Genomic DNA, 24,487 nt, shown 5'->3' with positions numbered 1-24,487 from the left:
TTATCGATTTATACATTTTCTATTTTTCTTAATTTAACAGCTTGCATTATTTTCAAAGATTAAAAAAAAAATTTAAAAAAAATTACTGTATTGGTAGACCATACAGTTTATGATATATCAACACAAATTGCATTCTTAATATGTGGCAAAAACAAGGCAAACCTATCACTCACCACAAAAATCATTTTTTAGTTTAACCAGTAAAATGAGAGCTGTAAAATAGTAAAAGAATCATTTAAATTCGACATTTCGTTATGAGGTTAAACATACAGCCATTTAAAGAATAAATATTTGAGAAATCAGCCTTCAAAGTTTATGATTTCGGGCATTTCTCAGGTAGAAACCAATACCAAATTGTTAAAAATTGTTGTTTTAACATTGAAAATGAGGAAAATAACAGCATAGCATGATCTATATATATATATATATATATATATAAAGGCTAGTCTACTGCAATAAAATAGATTTTAAAAATTTTGATATCCAGTATGTTTTGGCCATTATCTCTGAAACAGGATTTGCAACGAGTGAGTGGTTTGGTTTGTCTTTGCCACATAGATTTTGCATTCATAAGGCGAGACTTCTTTTATTTCTTGTTTTTCGTACTATTTTTTTTTGAAGATCATCAGAGGAGGGCAAAATAAAAATAAACTTTTGTTTTCTTATTTAGCAAATAAGAGAAAATAAAAATAAAATTTTATTGGTGAATGTAAAATAGGATGGTTAAATGCTTCAAATTTTTATAATTAGGATGAAAAATACAGGCGTATCTTATCTTTGGAGATTTCAAGGCAGCGGAGAGCGTAATAAAAATAAAGAAAAAGTTTTATTTTTTTCTGAAATTCCCACTTTTTCATGGCGGCGGGTGCACTAATTGCTCAAAAATAAAATTTTATTTTTATTCAAAATTATTAATATTTGCAGTCTGCGGGTTGGCTAAACAAGGTATAAAAAAGTCTCGCCTAATTGGGAAAAGTTGCTATACTTTGTATGAGAGCAAATACAGGTATGTAAACAGAGAAACAAGAGTAGGAGACATGTAGTAACTTAACTAAGCCTGGGTTAAATTTCAAGTGGATCATTATAGAACACACAAGTTCACACATGTGGTTATTTCCTTCGGCTAGTTAACAACTTCCACATACTAATCTGGTCATATTCGTATCCAACTGCTACCTTCATTACTGACAGACCTCATCAACATATGTACAAATTCCTTGCAATAATTCCAAAAGGTCTACTACCAGAGTCTCGGGAAAAAAACCACAACTTGCTAAAATTAATGCTTAGGTTACACACGTAACTGCATGGTATGGTTATCGCTACCCTGGGAACAACATGCCAAGTGGCTAGAAAAAATTATTTGGAACAATAATTTCTTCTTGAAGCTAAGTTGACATATACTTGAACCCAGGCCTGTAATTAAATACATATTGTTCAAATGTCCATCTAATTAATATGGAAGAGTCGCCAAAAGGTTAAATAAATACTCAATTCAACTTCTATTGTACTATCAGAAGCCAGTATTACATGTATAAATATGTAGGATTGAAATTTATAATTTACTAATCCTAAGGGCAACCTACTGGTGTCATGAGGGATTTAGATTCAAGAATGCTTCATTTATTTTTAAGAATATTAATTAATATTAACATAAAATTACTTGATTACTAGATAGCATTTTCTATAAGCATTATAATTTATAGTTAGTAAATTTATTTTTTAGCCCTTTCTATAATTAGGTTTTATTAATTGCACCTTTTTAATCTCCTATTATTTAATTCTTAGAAGGTTGATATATGGAAAAGATGTGCTTTCCTGGTTAAAATTAAAAAGGGAAACATACAAACAGTTAAAGACAACGGCTTTAGAGCGGAGAGATGGAAGAAGTGGTTGCCACGAAACTGTCAATTGGCAGAATACTTGATGATTACGATTTAAGTCTACATGGACTACTCTAGATACTTCTTTTTTATCTTGTAAATATTACCAAAAGATGATCAAAAGATCAATTCACATGATTAATCAAAGTTTTAATATGTTCCATCCCCCTTTTGTTAACTACATTATGTGAATTTCCCTAATTACGTAGTGCATTGAATGTAATGAAACCAAAGGATTTATCACTGAAACTTATTCTGAAGGGATTGTTAATGTACAACATTGTCTCCTTATCAGTGCAGACAATAGAATGTGCCTTGTTAGCTACTGCAATGTACATAATTGACTTTAATGACCAGTTTATACAAACAATAAATCAAAAGTACAACATGAACTACGCAACCTAATATTGACAGATAAATGACTAATGACCAATATCATTGCGTGGAGTAAGATCAGAGATTGACAAAAAAAATTTTTGCAACGTTCAAATTTCACTGCTACTCATAGTCACCATTTGAGACACATTGCTATCTTCAGAGCTCTTACAGTATAACTAACAATTAAAAAGGATGATTAAATGGCTTTGGATGACAATATTATTCAGTTGCTAACACATTTGAATGGGTTGAATTTCATAATATACAAACTTAAATGACCTTTTTACACCAAAAAAATGGTTGTGACGAACATAAAATTATGATTTTTTTTTATTGATACCAAATTGAGTTCTATACTACAGTATGTGATTCAATCATTATCACAGGGTTTGAATGGGGTTTGCGGTGGTTTTTTTTGGGAGGTTTAGCAATACCCATTTTTTTAATACCATGATCAGAGGAGGGCGGAAATTCTCTACGGTAGGCGGAGAAAATAAAAATAATTTGATTTGATTTGAATGAAAATTAACTTTTAAAAATTTTCATTTTTTGTGACCCCCCGTCACAAAAAATGCACTATCTGGGCAAAAATAAAATTTTATTTTTATTCGAAATCACCATTATTGGTGGCGTAGGATTCGCTAAACAAGGTATAAAAAAGCCTTACCTAAGCCAGGCTAAGATTACACCAATATTTTGAGTTTTTTGCATTTTAATTTTTGTTAAATTTCTAAAAATTCTACTAAAAATTTCAACCGTTATGTTGGTTGTTACTCATACCAAATTAACATGATTGCATAATCTAATTATTTTTAAATAATGTTTAATGTCAAATTTTTTTACCAAGTGAAGTAAATGATTGTCGCATAATATTTCAATTGGTTATTCCACACTCAATGAGGTGGAACCAATCAGTACACTACGTTTTGAGTGGTGGCGTGGTATAATATAACACAAATGTAAACATGAACAAAATATGCCATTCAACACTAAGCTACTATAAATCATTTACAAGCCTATCGAAAGCATAAACTAAATCTCTACTTAATGAATATTTCATAAAAATATTTTTGCTAGAATTTTATCATGTTTACAAATGGATGCAAATTTCCTATTAAATATCCAATATCCATAGTATTTTTCGGACTCAATGTTATTGTAAAAATTTGAGTTCAGTATTTATGTACACCAAGATTAGTGCATCTTATAATTATTCCACACAAATAATTATTTCTATTACAATTATTGTCAATAGGATTGATTATGGGGCAAGTTTTTTTTTTTTTTTTTTTTTTTGGGGAGGGGGAGATTTTAAGAATCAGAATTTATATACTGTAGTGCCTATCATAATCCAGAGAATATATTAGGTGCTGGCATCATTAGTCCCTGGTCAGTGGATACTGAGCTGGCAAACTGTTACATTTTGTAAGAGTCATGCTGCTTTACACACATAACTCATACGTTCAATGCCATATCAATCAACCAGGTACTCATTTATATTCCTAGGTGGAGAGAGGCAAAAGCAAGTAAAGTGCCTTGCCCAAGGACACAAGCAATGCAACAAGCATCGGTCTCAAACCAACGATCAGGAGTCCAATATCCCTTTCTTTGTGGTCAGAAATATGAACCCCTCACTGATGACTTCAGGCTAGCCATGCATAGACACCACAGTATTGTAAATACACCACAGTATTGTAAATCTGTATTGTAAGTCTGTAAAGTGGCTAATCTCTTTAGAGCAAGCAGGTTACACTCGGCATACAGTATTGCCTATGAAAAAGTATAATAAATTTTTAAAAATAAAAACATTCCTCTTACTTACTCAACTAGCTTTCTGGGCCTTTTTATCCAAGAAATAGCAAATAAACATTAGTTAATAATATAAACTTTTGTCAGGTAACAGCAATCTGGGATTATTATGTTCATATACTAAATACTCAGTATGACAAAATTGAACATGTTTGAGATATAAATAAAATAGGCACCCAGGGCATGGAATATTATAATTAATTCTTTATACTTTTTTCTAAACTCATACCGCAGCAAATTTATAAAGTAGCTTATTTATGGGTCAGTAAATTTGGTTTTAAAACTGATTTTTATTCTGTATTATGCACTTTTTAACAACATTTTTAAAAAAACCCTCCAAAAAATAATATTTTCATACTTGTATTCAAGGTTGTTGGTCAGCTTTTGTTATTTAAGGGCAACAAGTCTTTGTTGCACAGTTAACACCTCGGACATGTTCACAATCATTGTTTGTAATTAAAACAATAATTTTAGTGATAACACCCCAGATTACCGAACAACTGGGACTAGAACAAATAGTTAAACTTAAATACAAAGGCCAGTGAGAAATACCAATAGAAGGATCAATAATTTGTCAGACACACTCTTCACAAAGTAATTTTTAGTGCAAGAGTTGTATTTAAGCCTTGTTAGGTACTGTATTCGGCAACCCGATAACCACATTCAAAAGATGAAGTCAACTGTAAATGTCCTTGTTAACCACTACAATGCAACTACTGCCTGTGAAATAGGGTGTATGCGAGAGCAATATGAATGGTGCTACCAAGCCAAAATTTGAAATTAACGAGTATCGAAACATATGCAACTAAAACAGTCAAGCGAACCATGTACAAAGCAACTAGACATTCTTCCATATACCCGATGAAATGGATCATACCAAATTTGTTATCATATCCATAAGCTAATGGAAAGGCTTATAAAAAGGCGTACTTGTAAAACACTAAAAATTTAATAATGGAAACAATGAATATACTGTAATATGAAGATACGTTAATAATTAACAGAGAATATATGCCATAAATTTGTAATTAGTCCCTAACATTAACAAGCATAATATAACAACCTTTCTTTTGATATTATCACAAAGTTAGGGAAGAAACGCATTATTAACCTTAACCAAGATCTCTGCTCTTGCAAGCAAATAACACTCTAGAGTGCAACAAGAACTACATATCATCACTGTTTTCATCGCTGTTGGTTTTATACTGAATAAAATAAATAAATAAATAAATATCTTAACATAGTACGATCTGCCAAACACATAACAACTTTGGTACAGTATGCCAAAGGGAAGGGGACAACAGGATCTGGGGATGAATTCATTTCATATAAAAAAAATCCATTAAATCTATTAGTGGCAAACAAAATATCTTATCAACATAATCCTTGCTTCACTTTGTTTGAGTTGTACTCCACCATCACCTAGCAGGGTATTATTAGATAACATTCTATTGTATATTCAACACTGAATTCTATATTTTAAATAAAATTCTCCATTTAATACTGTAGGCCTATAGTTATTACTACACAGCAGCAAATAGGAAAACAAATTTAACCAATCTATTTTTAAGTATGTGATTTTGTTTAAAAAATGTAGAGAAAATTTGGATTGGATAACGATAGCTTGATACTTATGAAAATCAAGAAATAATAATAATATCATTAGAATCAAATTTGCAAAACAGTTAGCCTTTTTTGCCTCATCTTTTGGTATCCACTGCTAATCATCAACGATAAATCCAAAGGTGTTATACACAGACAGTATACACTCGGGTAGAAATTGCAAAATGCACCAATATTGAACTTATCATAACATGACAAATTCTTGGTTATTAGCACAATGTTTACACACAATTACAAATGCTATTAAAAGGGAAAAAAACATTGTTTGAAAAATACACTATTTATACAATGTGTAATTTAATACACAATGTTTTTTTTAATTGAATAGACTTTACGTCATGATGAAATTATGGACATCAATGTAAATATTTACCAAGAGAGACTGTATTGTAAGTAGTGGTAATTACTGAAGTAGAAATTAATATAACTTATTATGGCTAACACACAATATCAAAATAATGCTACAAATATATTCAAGGATAAAGATAAGTTTCTAAAACTTATGATTAGAATAGTTTTTTTCATTCATTATAATTCATTACAATCAAGGAAGTTTTCCATTATAATCATTAAAATCTTATTTCAAACATTAATCTTTTTTTTTTCATTTTTGTAGGTCATCCTGATTGGCAGGGATGAATAGCAGTGAGCCATATTATTATTTGCTGGGTTAATTGAAAAATTAACTGCTAACATCAGGATTATGAAACAAATTTTATCAAAGCAAAATGCATAATACATAATATCACACATGGTACCATTAATTTGGTACAAGTCCACCATCAACAGCAAAATACAACCTAACGAATCATCATCTACATGTTGCAGATTGATCAGTATCTACTACTCGTCAAATTAACTTTATTTCAACACTACTATACTTGTAAATTCTCTGTCCATGTTTGTAATTTTTATTACTTGCTACCTAGGATGATCCATTCACAGAAGGTAATAACTGTGCACAGCTTTCTTGCTATGGTAGAAGTCTTGTGAAATAGAGTAGATTTAAGCTTGATATTGCATTTTTTTAAAGGTCGGGGAGAGATGTCATGAGACAAATCACTAGCGTAATTCAGAAAAAAGGGTGGGATTAAACGAGAGGAACTTTCCACTAAGCTATGCGTCTAGCTTAATATGCTACTTCCACAGCTTTTAATAATAACTGTACATCAAAATAATCAAAGTAACTTAGATCAAAATATAGTCTGTTCTACTAAATGGACTATCCTCAATTAAAGATGGTCAATAACAAATGCATTCATATCTCAAATCTCTTCCCTATGTACTAACATTAATTTTCACCTTCTAACTGTTAACCTAGATAACTAATAGACCACATTGGTTAAATATTGTAAGTAAATTAATACAGCAATTAATATTTAATAATAATTTGCATTTAAAATTCCTTGCGAGAATTTGTTCATGGAATAAAAATAATTATAAAAATCATTACTTAACATGAATAAGGTTAACTGTTTGTATTTTAAATCACTGCGAGACAATCTTACAATTTTGATACAAAGTTGTTCAAAATGTAACAAAGTTTTTCCACATTTTCATAGATCTTGGGAAAATACAAGACATGGAGGAATTCTGCCAGTTTATGGAAATATTAACTGTCTGGAATGGTTTTTTTTTCCCGTATATAATTGAAAGCCCTTAAAAATTAACCTTTTTTATATACATCAATACTGTCATTTCAAGTACTACCTTAACTTATCTACAAACTCCAAGAATTATTATAAACTATAAAATAATTTCCCTAAAGTATGTACTATACAGGAAAATTCATTTTTCAGATTTTAATGTTTCCCCTCTTTCATTCCTATCTGAGAGTGAGACCGATAAAGCAAGATTTTTTTATACCTTGTTTTAGTGAAGCCCACACCCCGCCAATAATGATTTCAAATAAAAAAAAAATTTTTTGGCCAATTAGCACACTCACTGCCAGGACAAATTGGAAATTTCAGAAAAAAATACTAGTTTTTAAAATTTTTATTATGCCCATCGCTGCCTTGAAATCTCCGAAAATAAGATATTTCTTTTTAATTATATAAATTGAAAGCATTTAACCATCCTATTACTACATTGTTTACATTCACCAATAAAATTTAATTTCTCCTCCACCAGGATGTTTTTGGCAAAATTATTGCTAAATAAGAACACAAATTTTTTTTTAAATAAGTTGAAACAAGGTATAAAAAGTCTCACCTAAGGTCCCAAACATTCAAATAATTTATCTTTATACAGGTAGATAAGATTCCTTTTATATCAAAAAATAAATATATACTGATTATCTGATTATAATAAAATGTTATTTTTTTGCCTATTGTGCAACCACTACAGTGAACAATGGAAATTTCAGATTTTAAACAAAATATATGTACCACTGCCAAGCATTCTCAAGAAAAAATCTTTATTTCTTCCTGAAATAAGTATGAAGCATTATTAATCTAATTACTGAATTGCTTATATGATCGCAACATTTCTTTTTTTACAACCATATGATAGCACCAACTGAAAACCTACAGTAAGAGTAGGCCTATTATCTGTTACGGTAGGCCTAGGTTTTTACTTCACACTCTTATTTTTTAATAGTCAATAAAACATTATTTTAATATTTTTTTCACCAGCTCGATGCTTTCAGCAGAACCATTTAGCAAAATGAGAAAAACAAGTAAATTTATTTTCATCGTCTTCTGACGATCTTTAAAAAAAAATGTTTGCTAAACCCAGTACGGAAAAGTATCTTGCGTCAACAAGGCCACCTATGATTAATTGGTATCATTAATCAAAAGTTTTACTCTATAGAACTTTTGTACAAAAAATGTAAGGCACTATTTGATTAAACATTTACATTTCTGATTAAATTTAAATAAAAATGCAATTCTCAACACAACATGAGATGGCTTACTCATGTCGTCTTTCTGGGTAACCAGTGCTATATATTTACAAAAAGATGTCTGAAAGAATAACCAGTGATGTATCCACAAATACACTACATGAAAGATGACATGAGTGGGTTGCTAATATCTTTCATAGCAACCAGTGGTGTGTTCACAAAAACACAATGGCTGTATTCGACTGGTCGTTCTTCGTTTTAAACCACGCCCACCTGCACAGCGGTAAAATCCTACTTGACGAAGACTACGAGTCGAATAGAAAACTTGTAAATACTTGATAAAACAAAATGGCTGCCTAGTTACTGCGATACACACTGTGTAGTCAAGCTGCTTCAGCTTGTGTCAGTATGGGTTTTTCGTAAAAAAATATTTTTATCCAGTTTTTGAATTCTGTTAGCCTATAATTATTTTTTGACTTCATATTGGTAAATATTATAATTTTTATTTTATGAAATTTAATCTAAATTATATTAATGCAAATGTTGTTTCTAAACTCACAATTGGCTATGTTTGTTTTGGTCACGTTAGGTTAATTTTTGTTGTCAACAAAGTCTATTTTACGAACCAGTCAAATGAAAATAAAAACGAAAATTTGTAGTCAACGAAATGAACCAGTCGAATACGCCAAATATAAAGCACAAAATTGAAAAATGGATTGTTGATGTCTTTCAGGGCAACTGGTTTTTGTTTTCATTCTTACAAATTGTATGAACATTAACGTTAAAATAAATTTTAAGGGATGTCTTATTGGTATAAATAATATTGAATAATTATTTTAAACATTGGCAATAACTTCATACTAAAATTATTTATTCCTTTCCTTAAGTGCATCTTGTTAGATGTTTTAAATTATTTTTTTGTTAGTTAACATACTTAACACTACAATAGTTATTTAAATCTTTGGACTCATAAACCTCAAGACAATCTTTTAACAAAATACACATTTATGAAAAAAGATTGTCTGGTATAAAAATGCTTAAAATTATAATATTTAAATTGCAAATTATTATACTGTTGTACATTATTTTAAATTTTTATCTCAATTTACAACCACATGACAGGTGGAACATTTTCACAGTTTCACACATTGCTTAGTGAAAAGCAACTTCAGAAACAAGATGACAGAATTACGAGTAAACTTTAAACTCCTCCAGGTTGAACTTATTGAGTAGTCGCTTATAGCCAACTGATCCACATGCATTATGGGTCTAATTCATGCATATTGGATAACTGTAGAAACCTAGAGTAATAAATAAAACTTTAATAATCTGTCCAATATATAGCCCTCATTTATTAGGGCATTCAAGCGTAATTATGCAATAGAGAATAATATTATTAACCAAGGGGTTGTGAGTACTGTACAAGCTATATAGGAATGAAAAGTATAAATAGAAGTCGGTGTTGTATTATTCATAGTTTTCTACAGTGCCATTAGTTGTAGGATATGAGATTCCGGGGAGCTTAATGTGAAGGATATTTTGAGCATTTATCTGCGGGCTGAAATATCACCGATGACAATGTTATCGTTAGAAAATTAATGTTTCATTTTGCATTTTTTTCCAATTCGAATTCAAATGCAGGATTAATTATCTATAGAAAAAATATACAAGTATTATTTATATACACTACATTGTTAATTACAATAACGAATAAAACACCATCCACTCTATAAGAACATTTTAAATGTAGGCCTATTATATAAATATGGTAAAACCATAAACACATCACATATTTTACATTTTTTTAAATAGACTTGGCTGTGTCATTTTGTGTGAAGACTACCTAATAAAAGAATCCACATTTCAAAATTGATGCATTATTACTAATCAATAATAGTAATATTTTGTTGACATATTTTACATACGTATAGCAGCAGTCTAACTAACTACTGTAGACAGTAGAGTAGGTCTGTTATTCATTTAAATAAGGCAGGCTAGTCCTAGGGCCCTAGCCTAGAATTTATTTAGGGTAATGTTCATGATGCCTTCATTTTCTCAGAATGCTAAAAGCGAGGATGACAAGGTTCACCCTTGCTGCTAATGTTATAGGATAATTTGAGCCTATGAACGCAGGAGTAAATTGGTTAGTAACAAACCACATGGTCCTAAAACCTGTATGGCACCAGCACAGCATGGCCTAGCCAAGCTAAAGTTTGGCATGCATTATGCATGCCAATGGAGGAGCACTTTACACACAGTCAAAACAGATAAATACAGCTAGGCCTAGGTCCGTAGCAGGTTTAGTTATATAACAACTACTCTCCGGTTCCAAAACAAAATATCATAAGGAAAACCTACAGACCTGGCACAGAAATATCTAGTTCTACAGCAGTCCATAAAACTCACCAAAAATAAAGATTAATATATCTTTCCAACGCTTTTAAGAGGAACACAGACATACACAATCCTCTTATTACGAACAAGCAAGTAACCATGTGCTATACTCCACAGCGCTACACAATGCCAGCTCTCTCTGCAATGAATAGCATAGCCTAATTACCAGACCATACCATTCAGTTGACAGGGAGTATATTGTGTTGAAATATTTAGAAGACCCTCCTAATCAATACTAACTCGGCATCGCATAGATTTGCATAGTAATAAAACGAGAATAGCAATTGTAGACAACAAAAATCAATGATAATTAAATCTAACTAATAGGTGTTATTACATTCGTTCATATAGCATTTCACACTATTCAATGTGCCCAGAAATTTAGTATGCATATCATTATCACTTCCAAATGGAAACCACAATTTTCCATGGCAATGGAGAAAAATAATTAAAAATGCACTTGACACCAAAAAAAATGTTCTGGTATATTATTATTACTATAATGGATGACAATTTTTTTACATTGGGCCAATGGATGGTATTATATAAATGCATATTGTTATTACTGTTATTATCCTTAAATTAATTCCATGGGAATAATACTATCAAAATAAATTATTATTTAGTATTTTATATAATTTTCACTCTTCGTTATATATGTTTTTAATATATTAATTTTATATTTTGATTTCTGATTTATACCAAAAAATCACCTTTGTATGAATGAAACAAATTATTGGTGTTGTCATTTATATATTGACCGCTTATTAATTTTTGTGTTATGTAATTCTATGTTTGGGGCTGCCATGTTTGTATTGCAACTTTTTCCCTCCTTTGCTTTATTTTCTATACCTTGCTTATTGTTTTTCTGTTTTGGAGGAAATTGATATATCATTATTACATTATTATTATTAATTATAATAATATAACAATAAAAATGATTATTTACTGTATTCAAATAAATAAACCCCCCAGGGCGTCTATTATAGGGAAGGGATTTTGATGGGGCGTTTATTCAAGGGGGTATGTGGATACTGAAATAAATGCCCTTTAATTTCACTGTAAATGTGGAACTACAACACGTAATCACCATCAAAATGTGTTATTGCGTGATCATAAAGACTTATTGATCCAAAAACCAGGTTAGAAAAATGTAATTCTACTGGAGTAGAACGTTAATAGAATGTGTTGAAAATTATGTTGCTTCCATTAGATTTGTTAACACTCATTTGGACGTTTATTCAAGAAAAATAAACATCTTGGGGTGTTTATTCAGGGGCTCCGTCTATTCAAAGCGCGGTGTTTATTCGAATAAATATGGTATTTTAAATTTCCTATAGGAATCTATTGATCATTCAATCAATAACATGTGGTTCTTAACTGGTAGCCTGTGGGTCATTTTTTGAAAAATAAAAATATTTTATGTAGTTTACTCTCAAATTTTGTGAGCTCTATTGTTTTTGTTAATTTTGTTGTTCCAGCACACTTTATGTATAAACTAATATAAAATACTATTAAATTATTATTAGTGTTTTTTTTTTCTTATGGTTAAAGATGCTTAATAAAACAGGTAAATATTTATGTTAACACAATTTGCGTTTTCTAAAGCACTTCAAACTAGCTGCAGCTGGGTTAAACGTAAAATACCATGGAATGCATAAACAATATGAAATTACACAAGGCCGATGAACTGAAAATGTAATGACTTCCGCAGGGTTAGTTTGTATGAATGGTTAGAACTCTTCACACCACCCTCGCTATTACCATTGCAGCCCTAGTTCGAGTCTCACTCAAGTCGAGTTAGTTTACATATTTTTTCCTACTTCATAATTTTTCTTTATGATTTTCTTTGTGTTTCATATATTTTTTACTATATATTTTTTTAAATAATTTTTTCAAAATTTATAATTTTTCAATTCTCATTATGTAAATGAGGAAAAGACCTATATTCTGTTTTACAAAACATAGTAAGTCTAGTTATTATCCTATTTTTGTATTATCATATGTTGTAATATCATTTACCATTGTCCCAATTCTTAGAAATTTTATTACTGACTGCTTCATATATTATCCTTGTGAATCTTGAATAATATATCACCAGACAATATAGTTACTGGTATTGGAAGTTGGTACCGCCTTAATGATACATAAATAATGTTAATTATTAAAGAAGCACATATATCATCAAAATGATGCGTCTATCAAATTGGCGAGAAAATATTGGGTTGGGGGGGGGGAGTAAACTCGTCGATGGTGATAGAACATTTTATTGACTATGCCAAGTGCGAGTTATCTCGTCCGCTTTTTACATGGATTAGTATATGTTCAAAGGGCGCCCCCACTTGTGATGAAACTAGTGAGTACTACTGGCAACATAACACAACAAACATACATACATCACTTGATTCTACAATTATAACAAAGAAGTTATAAATGCTAGAATATTACCCCGACTTTAATGAGTACACTCGTGGCTGGCACCCTCAGCAACACCCTGTGGGTGAGTATACTTGCCGCTGGCAGCCAACGTCTTAAATTTAAATAAAATGGTAATGGTAATGCTCTATTGTATTGCATGATACGGGCTATAAATAAAATGTTATTATTAATGTACCGGTAATATCATTCTTTTGTATGCTTACAGAGCTTAGTATTAAGCCATGAACTATTACTGCTACACAAATGTGCAATAAAACTGGTTGATAATAATGTTAAATCTGAGACTCATTTCAAGATTTATAGATTTACGAAACTTAGAGATGATTAATTTATCAATAACAATAATTCAAAACCAATAACATTTGGAATTTAATTATACTCTTTTCAAATTGAACTGGAATTTAATGTATGGTATTGAATTGAAATAATTGCAATTGATATTAATATAGATTTGATATTTTTGTCACAAATTTATAATGAAACAGCAGTCTCTGTATAATTTTAAAAAATTAATACTGATGGGGAGGATAGGCAAGTCAGATACTATCATCATGAAGCTTCTATGCGTACCAGCAATGCATTTTGGGGATATCATCATTGTTGCTTCGTTTTTTTTTTTTTTATAGGTAAATGTCTTATAAATTATTTTTTGAAATCCCATTGCATGATATAGGATGTAAATAAAATAATATTATTAATGAAAAAAAATTATAAAAATTCATACTCAGTCTTGTTAATGCCCCATTACCATTTTCGAATGATACCGGCAGAATATTATATGATAATTTATATGACAAAAAGATTAGACTGGGACTCGAACATGGAACATACATATTGAACATCATAACAACAAGGGCATAGGCTGGTTTTCGCTCTGGGGGTGCAAAATGGCCTAGGAGGGTGTGAAAATTGAGAATGCGAAACTAAATTTGTATTCTAATGAAAATTTAATGGTCATATTTGGTATTTTAAACAACTTAGTGGAACAAATTTGCCGTCATGAGGGTGGGGAAGTGGGTCACACTCATGTACAACAAAGTCAGAATTGCTTCTATTCTTTTTTCATTCTATTTTCATATAGCACTTATATACATGTGACTAGACAGTTACAGATTATAACAAACTCCTCAGATAATATAACAACAGGGAGATAAAAATATACCTCCCTGATAACAAGATGGATCTTGATAATGTGATTTTAAAGCATGTGGAAGAAATCTACATAACATGTTAATTAAAATATAATGAATTGATTGCCACTAGCTAAGAAAATATAAAAACCTAATTTAACATAACATTTAATGTGCAATGTAAATGACAAGAATAATTGATTAAAAGCTGCACTTTTAGTTCAAAAACTTGGGGCATAATCTTATGGTCTGTTTCTACTGGCAAGAAACAATGTTTTGAAAAAATATACAGTATATATATGTAATTTTTGGTAGTAGACCAGGCCCTAAAAAAGTAAAGCTTCTTTAGCATTCCATTTCTTTAACATTCCCAAGACACCCAACCAACTACTACTCCATGTATCAAACGAAATGTTTTTTTATGGTATTGTTATTAGCTACAAAGATTATAGTGGGTGCAATTTGACCTATATTCAGCCGAATAATAATTTTTCATTCAGCTTAATTTCTTACACTCAACCTTATTACATGTTCACCAAACTCCATCAAGCAGGAAAGAAATTGAATTGAGCATTATTATTAATCAATGGGCTGTAATTTGGTAAATGAATACTGGATATTAAAAACAATTTATATTGACAAATATTAATAATTTTAAATCTCTAAAGCTTTTAACCTTCATATTTGGAATAATTTTAGGTATGTTTTATAATATTCCATCGCTCTTTAAACCTGAATTTAAATGATTTACTTTCATTTTTTACATGTTTATGGATAACTATGTTCTTAATGTGTATGCTCTGATCTCTTTTGGACGGGTACCTAAGAAGTGATATTATTATTTATTAAATGCCGGGTAGCACATATATGATATTAACAGCCCCAATAAATTTGTTCATTTTATATTTTTCCTAAATCTATGGGCCTACCTATAATCTATGGATATCTCCCCCACCCCCCTTTATAGAGGATGACCCTCACTTATCCTAGAAGGCCAGCAATTATTAATTCAATTTATCAAATAATTTGGTGCTTTTTAGAATAATACCCTTTTCACACTAACATAAAATGTTTTAACGATTAGTTGTAACAAGATATTTTATTCATTTCACATACATAATAATCCAAACCATGCAAAAGCCCAGAATAGCAGTTGGCCTAGATATTTAGCTTAGTGTGCGCAAAATAAATCTGTTCTCCGTTGCCTGGTGGCAGTACAAAGTCAAGTGCGCTGAATAATATGGGACATCTCGAGAGAAAACATGCCACAACGGGGCCTGTTTTTCTTCCAGGATATAGTCCTATCTCTGAAAGTTTTACATGGATTTGCTTTCACACTACACAAACTAGTAGTTTGTTACTAGTTGTTACTATTTGTAAGTGACAGTGTGAAAAGGGTATAAGTCTTATTACGAGGCTGAATAATGCTGTTATTAAAAGCTTAGAACACAGGAACCTGGGAATACAAAGCAATCACCTTAATCAACACTTCCACTCCTTCTACTTTTTCTATATCTACTTTATTAATTGTGGCAATGACTCTGATATCTCCTTCCAATGGCAGTATATCGATGCCTGCTTGATGTAGCCATCCCTTCCCTCCAAAGGATGTGCCAAGGCCTGCTTGATGTGGCCATCCCCACACTCCAATGGATGTGCCAAGGCCTGCTTGATATGATATCCCTTTCCTCCAATGGATGTGCCAAGGCCTGCATGGTATTGATGTATTCAAGCTACTGAGCCATAAACACATCCCATCTAGCCATTTTTTTTATCCCTCCCTTTCCATCTTCTCCCAGTTTCACTGGTTCTAGGCCAGTTTAACCAATGCCAGATTGCCGATTCCAACATTTTTTTAGAGAATGCCAAATTGCTGACTTCCACTTCACCAAAATCCAGTTTCACTGAATGTCGATCCACTATGTGGCGCGGGATAGCTGTCAAATCATTCGCAGATTTGGCAGCTGGACTTGAAGCATTATATACATATTTTGATTTCATTACTGATATTTACAACTCTCAGTTTGCCTTTGTCATAATCGCCATCAATCACACCACCGTGATGCAATGGATTTTGCCGCTATAGCTGTACCACATATTGACTGATTCCAGGTAGGCCAAAAAAAAAAAAAACAACAAAAAGACTACCCACATACACAACTGTTATGACTATCATAATTAACCATCTGATCTTGACAAACATGAGTGTGTAAAAATTAGTTAGCTTTACTTTGTGACCTGATTCCCACCCAGGGACTTTCTATTGGATATGATGTTTGGCACAAGTATCAAAATAGCTTTCACCAAATTGTCTCCCATCTTTACTCACGACAGTGATTGGAAAAAGTTTTGTTAGATTAGAACAGTTGAGAGTGTGTTATGGCATAAAGGATCGGCATCCGGCAAACAGGGTTTCAACAATCTGGAATTGGCAAACTAAGATTTGGGACTGTTGATTCTATTATCTGATTCATGCTTTGGCTCAATGTGCACAGCAGACTATTATGATACCCTACCACCAGTTGTTTTGCTACCATTGCCTGCCACGTACCACCACTCTTTTAGCACCAATGGGACACCAGGAGGAAGCAGAGGGATAATGTTTTCTTCCACGTTCGACAAACATGGAAACCCTATTGTCGGACATCACTTGTGGCTGTTTATTAACTAAAAATCTTTTTCTGATCCAACCAGTCATTGTTTATTGTAGTTCCTGATATTGATAATACTATACAATTTTTACCATCCTAAATCAAAATTTCTCTCACTAAAATTTTTACTCTCGAACTCTAGATCTAGATGGCCCATTGGTTCGGACCACTGTCGGATTGTTAGACCTCCTGTCGGCAAATTTCTGTAGTCACAACTGAACTTGGATGGGAAATTATTTTTTTAGCCTACTTTCCTATCAGCTTTCAGTTTGCTAAACTGGTGGAAAACTGTAGTGTGTGCACTGTAGCGTGGCTGCTGAAGAGATCTTTACATACTGTAACCCAGTTCAATTCCATCGATGTTTTTAGCTGGAGAGCTGAAATACAAGTTTAAATAGGGCACTGATTAGCAATACGGCTCCTATTAAGGTTAAAAAATGCAGTATAGGCCTAATCGTTGGAAATGTTCAGTAGATTGTCTCCTCGTATACTGCCCAATTCACCACCAGAACGACACCACTGGAAATAAGTCTTCGGACTTCCATGGGTAATCCTTGGTGTATTTTCCTATTGAAGAAATCCCACATGTATAGGTAGATTCAAAACAGAACATGCATGATGCACATGGTTTATCTAAGTGCTGGAGGAGATAAAGCATACTGTATCAAAGTGCAATCACTTATCCTAATCTCTCATACCAACAATACCTATTCATCTATTTATAGCAACTTTGTTAAAAAGCACAATTTTGAATAACCATATTACCGATACAAGGACACAGTTAGATCAGGCTTCCATGAATGCATTAAGTCGTGAGTTTAATTGGTTTTGCATAATTTCTACTATTACTATGTTTTCAGTGCCAAAATAAATAATTACAAACTAATGCACTTGTTTGAAGATATTTTATGTCTACTAGATAACCAAGAATATACTACATTATATATCATATCTATATTTTACAGTATGTAGCTTAAATTATAAATTCAAACTTTTAAAAATATTTATGTAATGTTAACCAGACAAGCCCCACCCTCCTCCTTTGATTCCGTCCCCATCAGACTTTTTTAACCCTCTGTCGCCCAATTTCTGGAGCCCCCACTCGTTCTTCGTGTCAATGAAATTCAGGAATTCTTTAAATTCTTGCATTACAATGGAATTTCATACTATTACTAGGCATATGCTGTATGTCTAAAAATGACAAAAAACATTCAATACACACATGCTAGGAGGTGTACATCCAAAGAAATGGAACAATCTATTGCACTACTGTAGCAAACAGGTTTTTGCACATGAAACCCAAAAATGTCAAAACATGCATTAATGGAAAATTAGTGTTTGGGATAGTAATATTATATATATTAGATATCAAATTATTTAATAGCCGACATGTAATGTAATTTAGGATGATGATGAGGATCAAATATAGAGATAAAACTATACCTCTGTAGATAACACTTCATCAGAAAGAGCCAAATATAATATAAACTTCAAGCAAATGAACATTATCATCCAACTATTGAATTTCATTTCATTTATTATTTCCAGGCAATAAAATATAGAAAAACAAAAACACAAGCCTGAGGATAACTTAAATTAAAATAAATTAATATCAAAATACTTGACAACAAACATACATATTTTAGCAAATAGAGATATGATGAAATGATTTGTGTACTTATTTTTTATATACTTTTTTGGATAGATTTAAAAGAATTAAAACACTGACACAAAATACAGAACACTAATATTAAATGAGAATTGTTCTCATCTATTGAAAAATCTCTGGACACATTTGTGTCACAACAGGGGATGAGACTCGCTAATTAGGTCAAATTGAACCCACCATGTGTCCATGTTATATCACAACTAAATATACATGAATTATGGACAACCACGATACAGTATACAAAGCACTTGCAAACTCTAAGTACAAAAGGGGACGGGAAAAAAAAGCGGAATATCTCCACCACTTTATTTCCTAAGAAAAATAAATGAAACTTATAAAAGCTAATTATTAAAAGCTAATAATAAAAAAATAATTATCATTGTTAAATAATTTTGTAATACAAACATGTTTATTTAGACGAACATATCCATTATTTATTATTTATTATTTAGTATTTGTCTGACAAACAAGCTAGTGGCTAAAATTTGATAATGAATAATGTAAAGTATGTCTTGTACAGTATATCAACAAACAATATAAATAATAAATTAACTGTATCAAATTGGTACTATTGTATAACTAATCACTTCTAAACAAATTACAGTATTTCTAAGCACAAAATTCTATATCAATTGTGAAACATGTTCAAATTGATAGAAGTATGTCACAAGAATAATGATGGGAAATTTTACAGTAAGTGGAATATTAGGGTAGATAATTCTGATAGACACAGGGAGAAAACAGCAACAAATAATCAATTCACTGCATTGAAAAAGGAAAATACTAAAGCTATTGATTATTACCAATGAAAACCCACAAGGTCAAGCTGGCATTAATAATCATGCAAACATTTGTGCCCTGCCAAGTTCGCAGTGTTTCTGAAATGAATTTTTTTGGCCTGCGGCAATTAAAACCAAATGGACTGTTTGCTTTCGGAAGCTTGCCCAACTAGGCATGTGGAAATACAAATAAGTAATTAATATGCGGGTGGCAAGCACACAAGAAGCTCTAAAGGGCCTTCCCGCCTTTGACTACTTGGATAAAGAAGGCAAGAACAGCCTGATCCTTATTTGCATAATCCCCATATTCAAAGAATAATTTACAAGACCACAAAAACTAATGTATTTAGTCCTTAGTGATCAAGCCCCATGCTGAAGATGATATACTTTCAATTTTAATGCAGACTAGCGTATTAAAATTTTTTCCCACACTATTTTTAGATTCTAAATTGATTCCAGTAGAAAGTCAGAGGGACATGCAAATACACACATAGTACCGGTCTCATACCATTGCTATATTCAGATACCCTTACCCCCTTCCCTAACATATTGTAAACATATTACAATGCAACCTTCATCACATGGTAAACACATGAATGTAAATCTGGAGGAAAAATTACTTTCATAAACATTTACATATAAACTAAACAAAATCTAATAAAAAAAAAAAACCTAATTAAAAGTGTATACCTTAAACTACTTTATCATATCCAATTCATAATTTGGTTGGTAATTCCTACGATGACATTGTCAATGAACATTATTCCCAGAAGCATACTATATAAACAATATGAAACCAATTCAGGAGATTTGAATAATACTACCTTTAAACCAAATAATTACAATAATTACAAAAGATGACATTATCAATTAAGCAATAAAATGCAAACACCTTTTATAGTGAGTGTCCAAAAATACTTTTAAAAATAATACAGAATTTTACAAAATTTTGAAAGGTTTGAATATATTATTTTAAGTCCTATTTTTTTCAAGACATAAGGAAAATAAAGGGGTGGGGGGAAAAGCGTTTACAATTTAAAAATGCTACTGAGAAGATTCGCAATTCGTCTGACCACACTTTATCCATTGCTTACATTGTAATGTAAGCAACGAATCGGTTGCCGTAATATATTCATTTGGAGTTTTCATTGCTTTGTAATTTAGTCTTTGCAGAGACGTTCATTTGGTGATACATGTACACACCCATTCCTCTCCTGAGGAACGGCATGCACTCTATAATTGCAATGAGACATGAAGTGTAAAATACACTATATGGGCCTAAATATTGGTAATGTGTGTTGTTGATCACCATGGTCCATTCTTCTTCCTATATTAAAGGGGTGATCCATTTTCAGGAAAGTACAAAGATTTTTACTAGGGGATAGGAGTAAACAGTGCATGTACTCTTTTATGCAAATTAATAAATGATGATCACAAAAATGACAATCATCACTGACCCATACTCTTCTGGGGTGGATGCAGAGGGGTGCAGATGGTGCAATTTCTGGCCACCTAGAGGTCCATATTCTCAAAATGTACCCACCTCAGCCCCAGCCATGGTGGGGCTTGAGGTGGCACGGACTCTCACGCACCCCCTACCGCCAAATCCTGCATCCGTCCCAGCTCTTTAGGGGAAAGAAGGGTGATCAGAGAAAACATGTTTTGTACACTTTTTAAAAATGATGGAAAAAAAATTGATGAATTCTAAGGTGTTTTCTGTACACTCTGATACTCCGCAGTTGTGGCTATACAAATAAAAAAGATTAGGAACATTTAATAACAAAATGTGAGTGCTACAGTAAGTGTATCTTTGGGCTCCTAAATGATCAGTTCTGCTGGATGCTTCACCCTCATTAAATATGATTAAAATAAAAATAAAAATAAATGCTTTTTGGTATTCATCATATTGTAATTAGTGTACTCCAAAACTTGAATCAATAAAATTTACTGTTATGAAATATCAATTACTTGCCTTATTTTTAATAGCACCTATTGTCATGTCTCAAAAAAATGAAGTATAGACTTAAGACTATTGTAATAGGTTTTGCAAAACCAGCATTATGCCTATTTCTTATCCATGAACAACACTATGGGAACAAGTTCATGACCACCTTCAGGCAACATGGACTTTCCAGCAGCTGTGTAATTCACTGCCTCCAGACAAAACACAAGTTAAGTTATTCAGGACTTGACAAAATCACAGTCGATGACGTGAACATTTCAATATACAGACAATCAAGCTTCAAAACTATTGACATGATTATCTTGTTTCTTGATAATACTTCAAACAATATCTTTTATTTATTTATTTTTTTTTAAATTGAAAAAAATGAGTTATCTTTAGTCAACCATCGAAATGATGACATTGTATTAATACATTTATGAATATAATAAACCAATAAACCTAATAATGAATGATCAAGCAAGCCTATATGTAATGTATTAATTATGTCATTAGTATATACATTATGTTTATCTGAATCCGGAATTACAAACAAGATATTAAATTTCTAATTATTAAACCTTTAAAAATTAGAGACTGATTTCAACTTTGAAAATAAATTGAACACAGCAAGATAATAAACAATAAAATATCATATTAATTTGGAAACAAAATATAAGTATAACTATAAGACATTATATTTGCCTCTCTACACAAAAATTACAACAATTACATAATGTGTTTAGTTTTATTACAAATTTATTATTTGATTTAAAAATCAACCACATAATTAACAAGCATACATTAAATAATAGACTAAATAAAAAGTGAAATAATTATGTATGAGTATAAAAATTAAATATAAAACAAATCATCAGCAAATTAATTTAAGCTAAATTATAAATTACTAGCGTATCACTATTCAATATATTATGAAAAGTTTCTGATTAAGATAACAAATTTTAATATAGATATGTAATTTTGAAATGATATAAAATAGGAAGGATCATTTTACATTCATTAGTTCTCATTATTTCTAATGTATCCCTAATGATGGATATCATATACAGTATTACTTTTCATTTCTCACAAAAATGTTGCTTTCAGTTTTGAAATTACACGCATTGTCTGCTCCAAAGATCCGATTTTGATTAACTTATAGATGAAGATTGCCTCGAAGGATTCTAAGGTTTACTTCACCAAAATGTACAACGATGAAAGTGTTACCATTAGCAATTTGCTTCACTTTGCAACGATTAGTAGAGTGTCGCCCATTGATTTCGCCATCAAAGCCTTCTCTATAACATGCAGATCAATACGTACAGTAGCTTGGACGGACATTATGTCACTGTTACAAACTAGTACAGTATCAACAAACTTCAATTCACACTGCAGAATCTATCTTTAAGAGAACATTCACACTGTGAAGTAAAGCATATCCAAGACTAAAGAGTAGAATTTTATCATGAAGTACTGTATTACACTGAATGCCCGTGAAAGGAAGCAATTGAAATGAATTGAAAACATTGCTATAGTTATTTATACTATTCATTAGAGGCCAAACCACAAAATGCACTATGACATCACTGTTACAAACTAGTACAGTATCAACAAACTTCAATTCACACTGCAGAGGAAACACCTAATCTAATCTATCTTTAAGAGACCATTCACACTGTGAATTAAAGCATATCCAAGACTATAGAGTAGAATTTTATCATGAAGTATTACACTGAATGCTCATGAAAGGAAGCAATTGAAATGAATTGAAAACATTGCTATAGTTATTTTTACTATTCATTAGAGGCCAAACCACAAAATGCCCTACATTATTTTCAATTGTGCACAATTTTAAATGCTAATAACTTTACCAGACAATTTGAATTGACAATTTGTATTCCTTTATATTCCTGTTTTTTTTATTTTTCGTTAACATTTCTTAATAGTGTTAATGTCAAGTAATACATCTTTTATCATTGGTGTATTATATAATGTTGGCATTTTCTTTCCACCAAATAAGCAAGAATATAATAATTGTGTTATCTTATATGGCTATAACGCCATTTTCCACTTACTGAGGGCAGCATTTTTTGCATTTTATATTTATATATTAGATATACTATATTATATTATATCATATGTATGTATCTTGTATACTACTTTCAGACTTTCCAACCCCTGTAACTCAAAATATGGGAGACTGGATGGGCGCTAGTGAAGAGCGCCCCCACTCCCAAAAATGTTGAAAATTTGTTCATGGATGCACTCTGATCTTTCAAAGTGTCAGTAATACTAGGGAAGCCTTCGGACATTGACATCGCTGATATAATTGGCGCACAAAGGAAATATTGACAGAAATAATAAATTTGGTCTTCTTATCGGAAAATTTGAGAGAATTTGACTAAATTTGGGAAACCAGAAGATTCCCGATCATTTCCAATGTTAACAAAACACTTCTTAAAGATTTTAAGATAGTTTCTGCATGAGAAATGCTTGAAATCATAAACTCTGAAGGCTGATTTCTCTATATTGTTCTTTAAACAGCTGTATGTTTAAATGCTTGTAACTTCATAAGGAAATGTCCGATTTGAATGATATTTTTTACTATTTTATAGCTATTATTTTACACTGTATTAATAACTCAAAATCAATTTTTGCAACGAGTGACTTGTTTGACTTGTCCTTGCCACATATATAATCGTGCACCAAGGATATGTACCAAGGTATGTTATGTAAGGCACTCAGGAAACATACAAACTGTCATTGTCTACGACCTAATAACTCTTGAATATATAATTACAGTATCTGTTACACACACAAATCTAGTATCAATAATATACAATGAATTGTACATATTGACTGTGTAAAGAAACAACCACTGTAAACCACTATAAATAAATGCATCCTCATGTGAAGTTTTTAATTTAGTAATTTGTCAATGATATATC

The 24,487-nt window shown here is 31.3% G+C and overlaps 1 protein-coding gene across 12 annotated transcripts in view; it reads right to left on the bottom strand.

Annotated features, from left to right (window-relative positions):
* The window catches only part of LOC117125542 (CUGBP Elav-like family member 2), a 93,782-nt gene that overhangs the window by 63,486 nt on the left and 5,809 nt on the right, over positions 1-24,487 (bottom strand). Inside the window, exon 1 of one of the 12 annotated variants that reach the window (XM_033272076.1) lies at positions 10,942-11,098. The exons of 10 other annotated variants lie outside the window; for them this stretch is intronic. The gene's annotated coding sequence lies outside the window, so the exon portion shown is untranslated. Of the gene's footprint in view, positions 1-10,897; positions 11,099-24,487 lie in introns of those variants that run through there. One more of the 12 variants, XM_033272077.1, reaches the window with a different exon arrangement.

Source organism: Anneissia japonica, unplaced genomic scaffold (genome assembly GCF_011630105.1).
Source record: "Anneissia japonica isolate Jap-2015-1 unplaced genomic scaffold, ASM1163010v1 scaffold7731_len1735946_cov199, whole genome shotgun sequence".
Classification (NCBI taxonomy): Eukaryota; Metazoa; Echinodermata; class Crinoidea; order Comatulida; family Comatulidae; genus Anneissia; species Anneissia japonica.
Note: the sequence above shows the minus strand (reverse complement) of the source record. Positions and strands in the feature narration are given on the sequence as shown.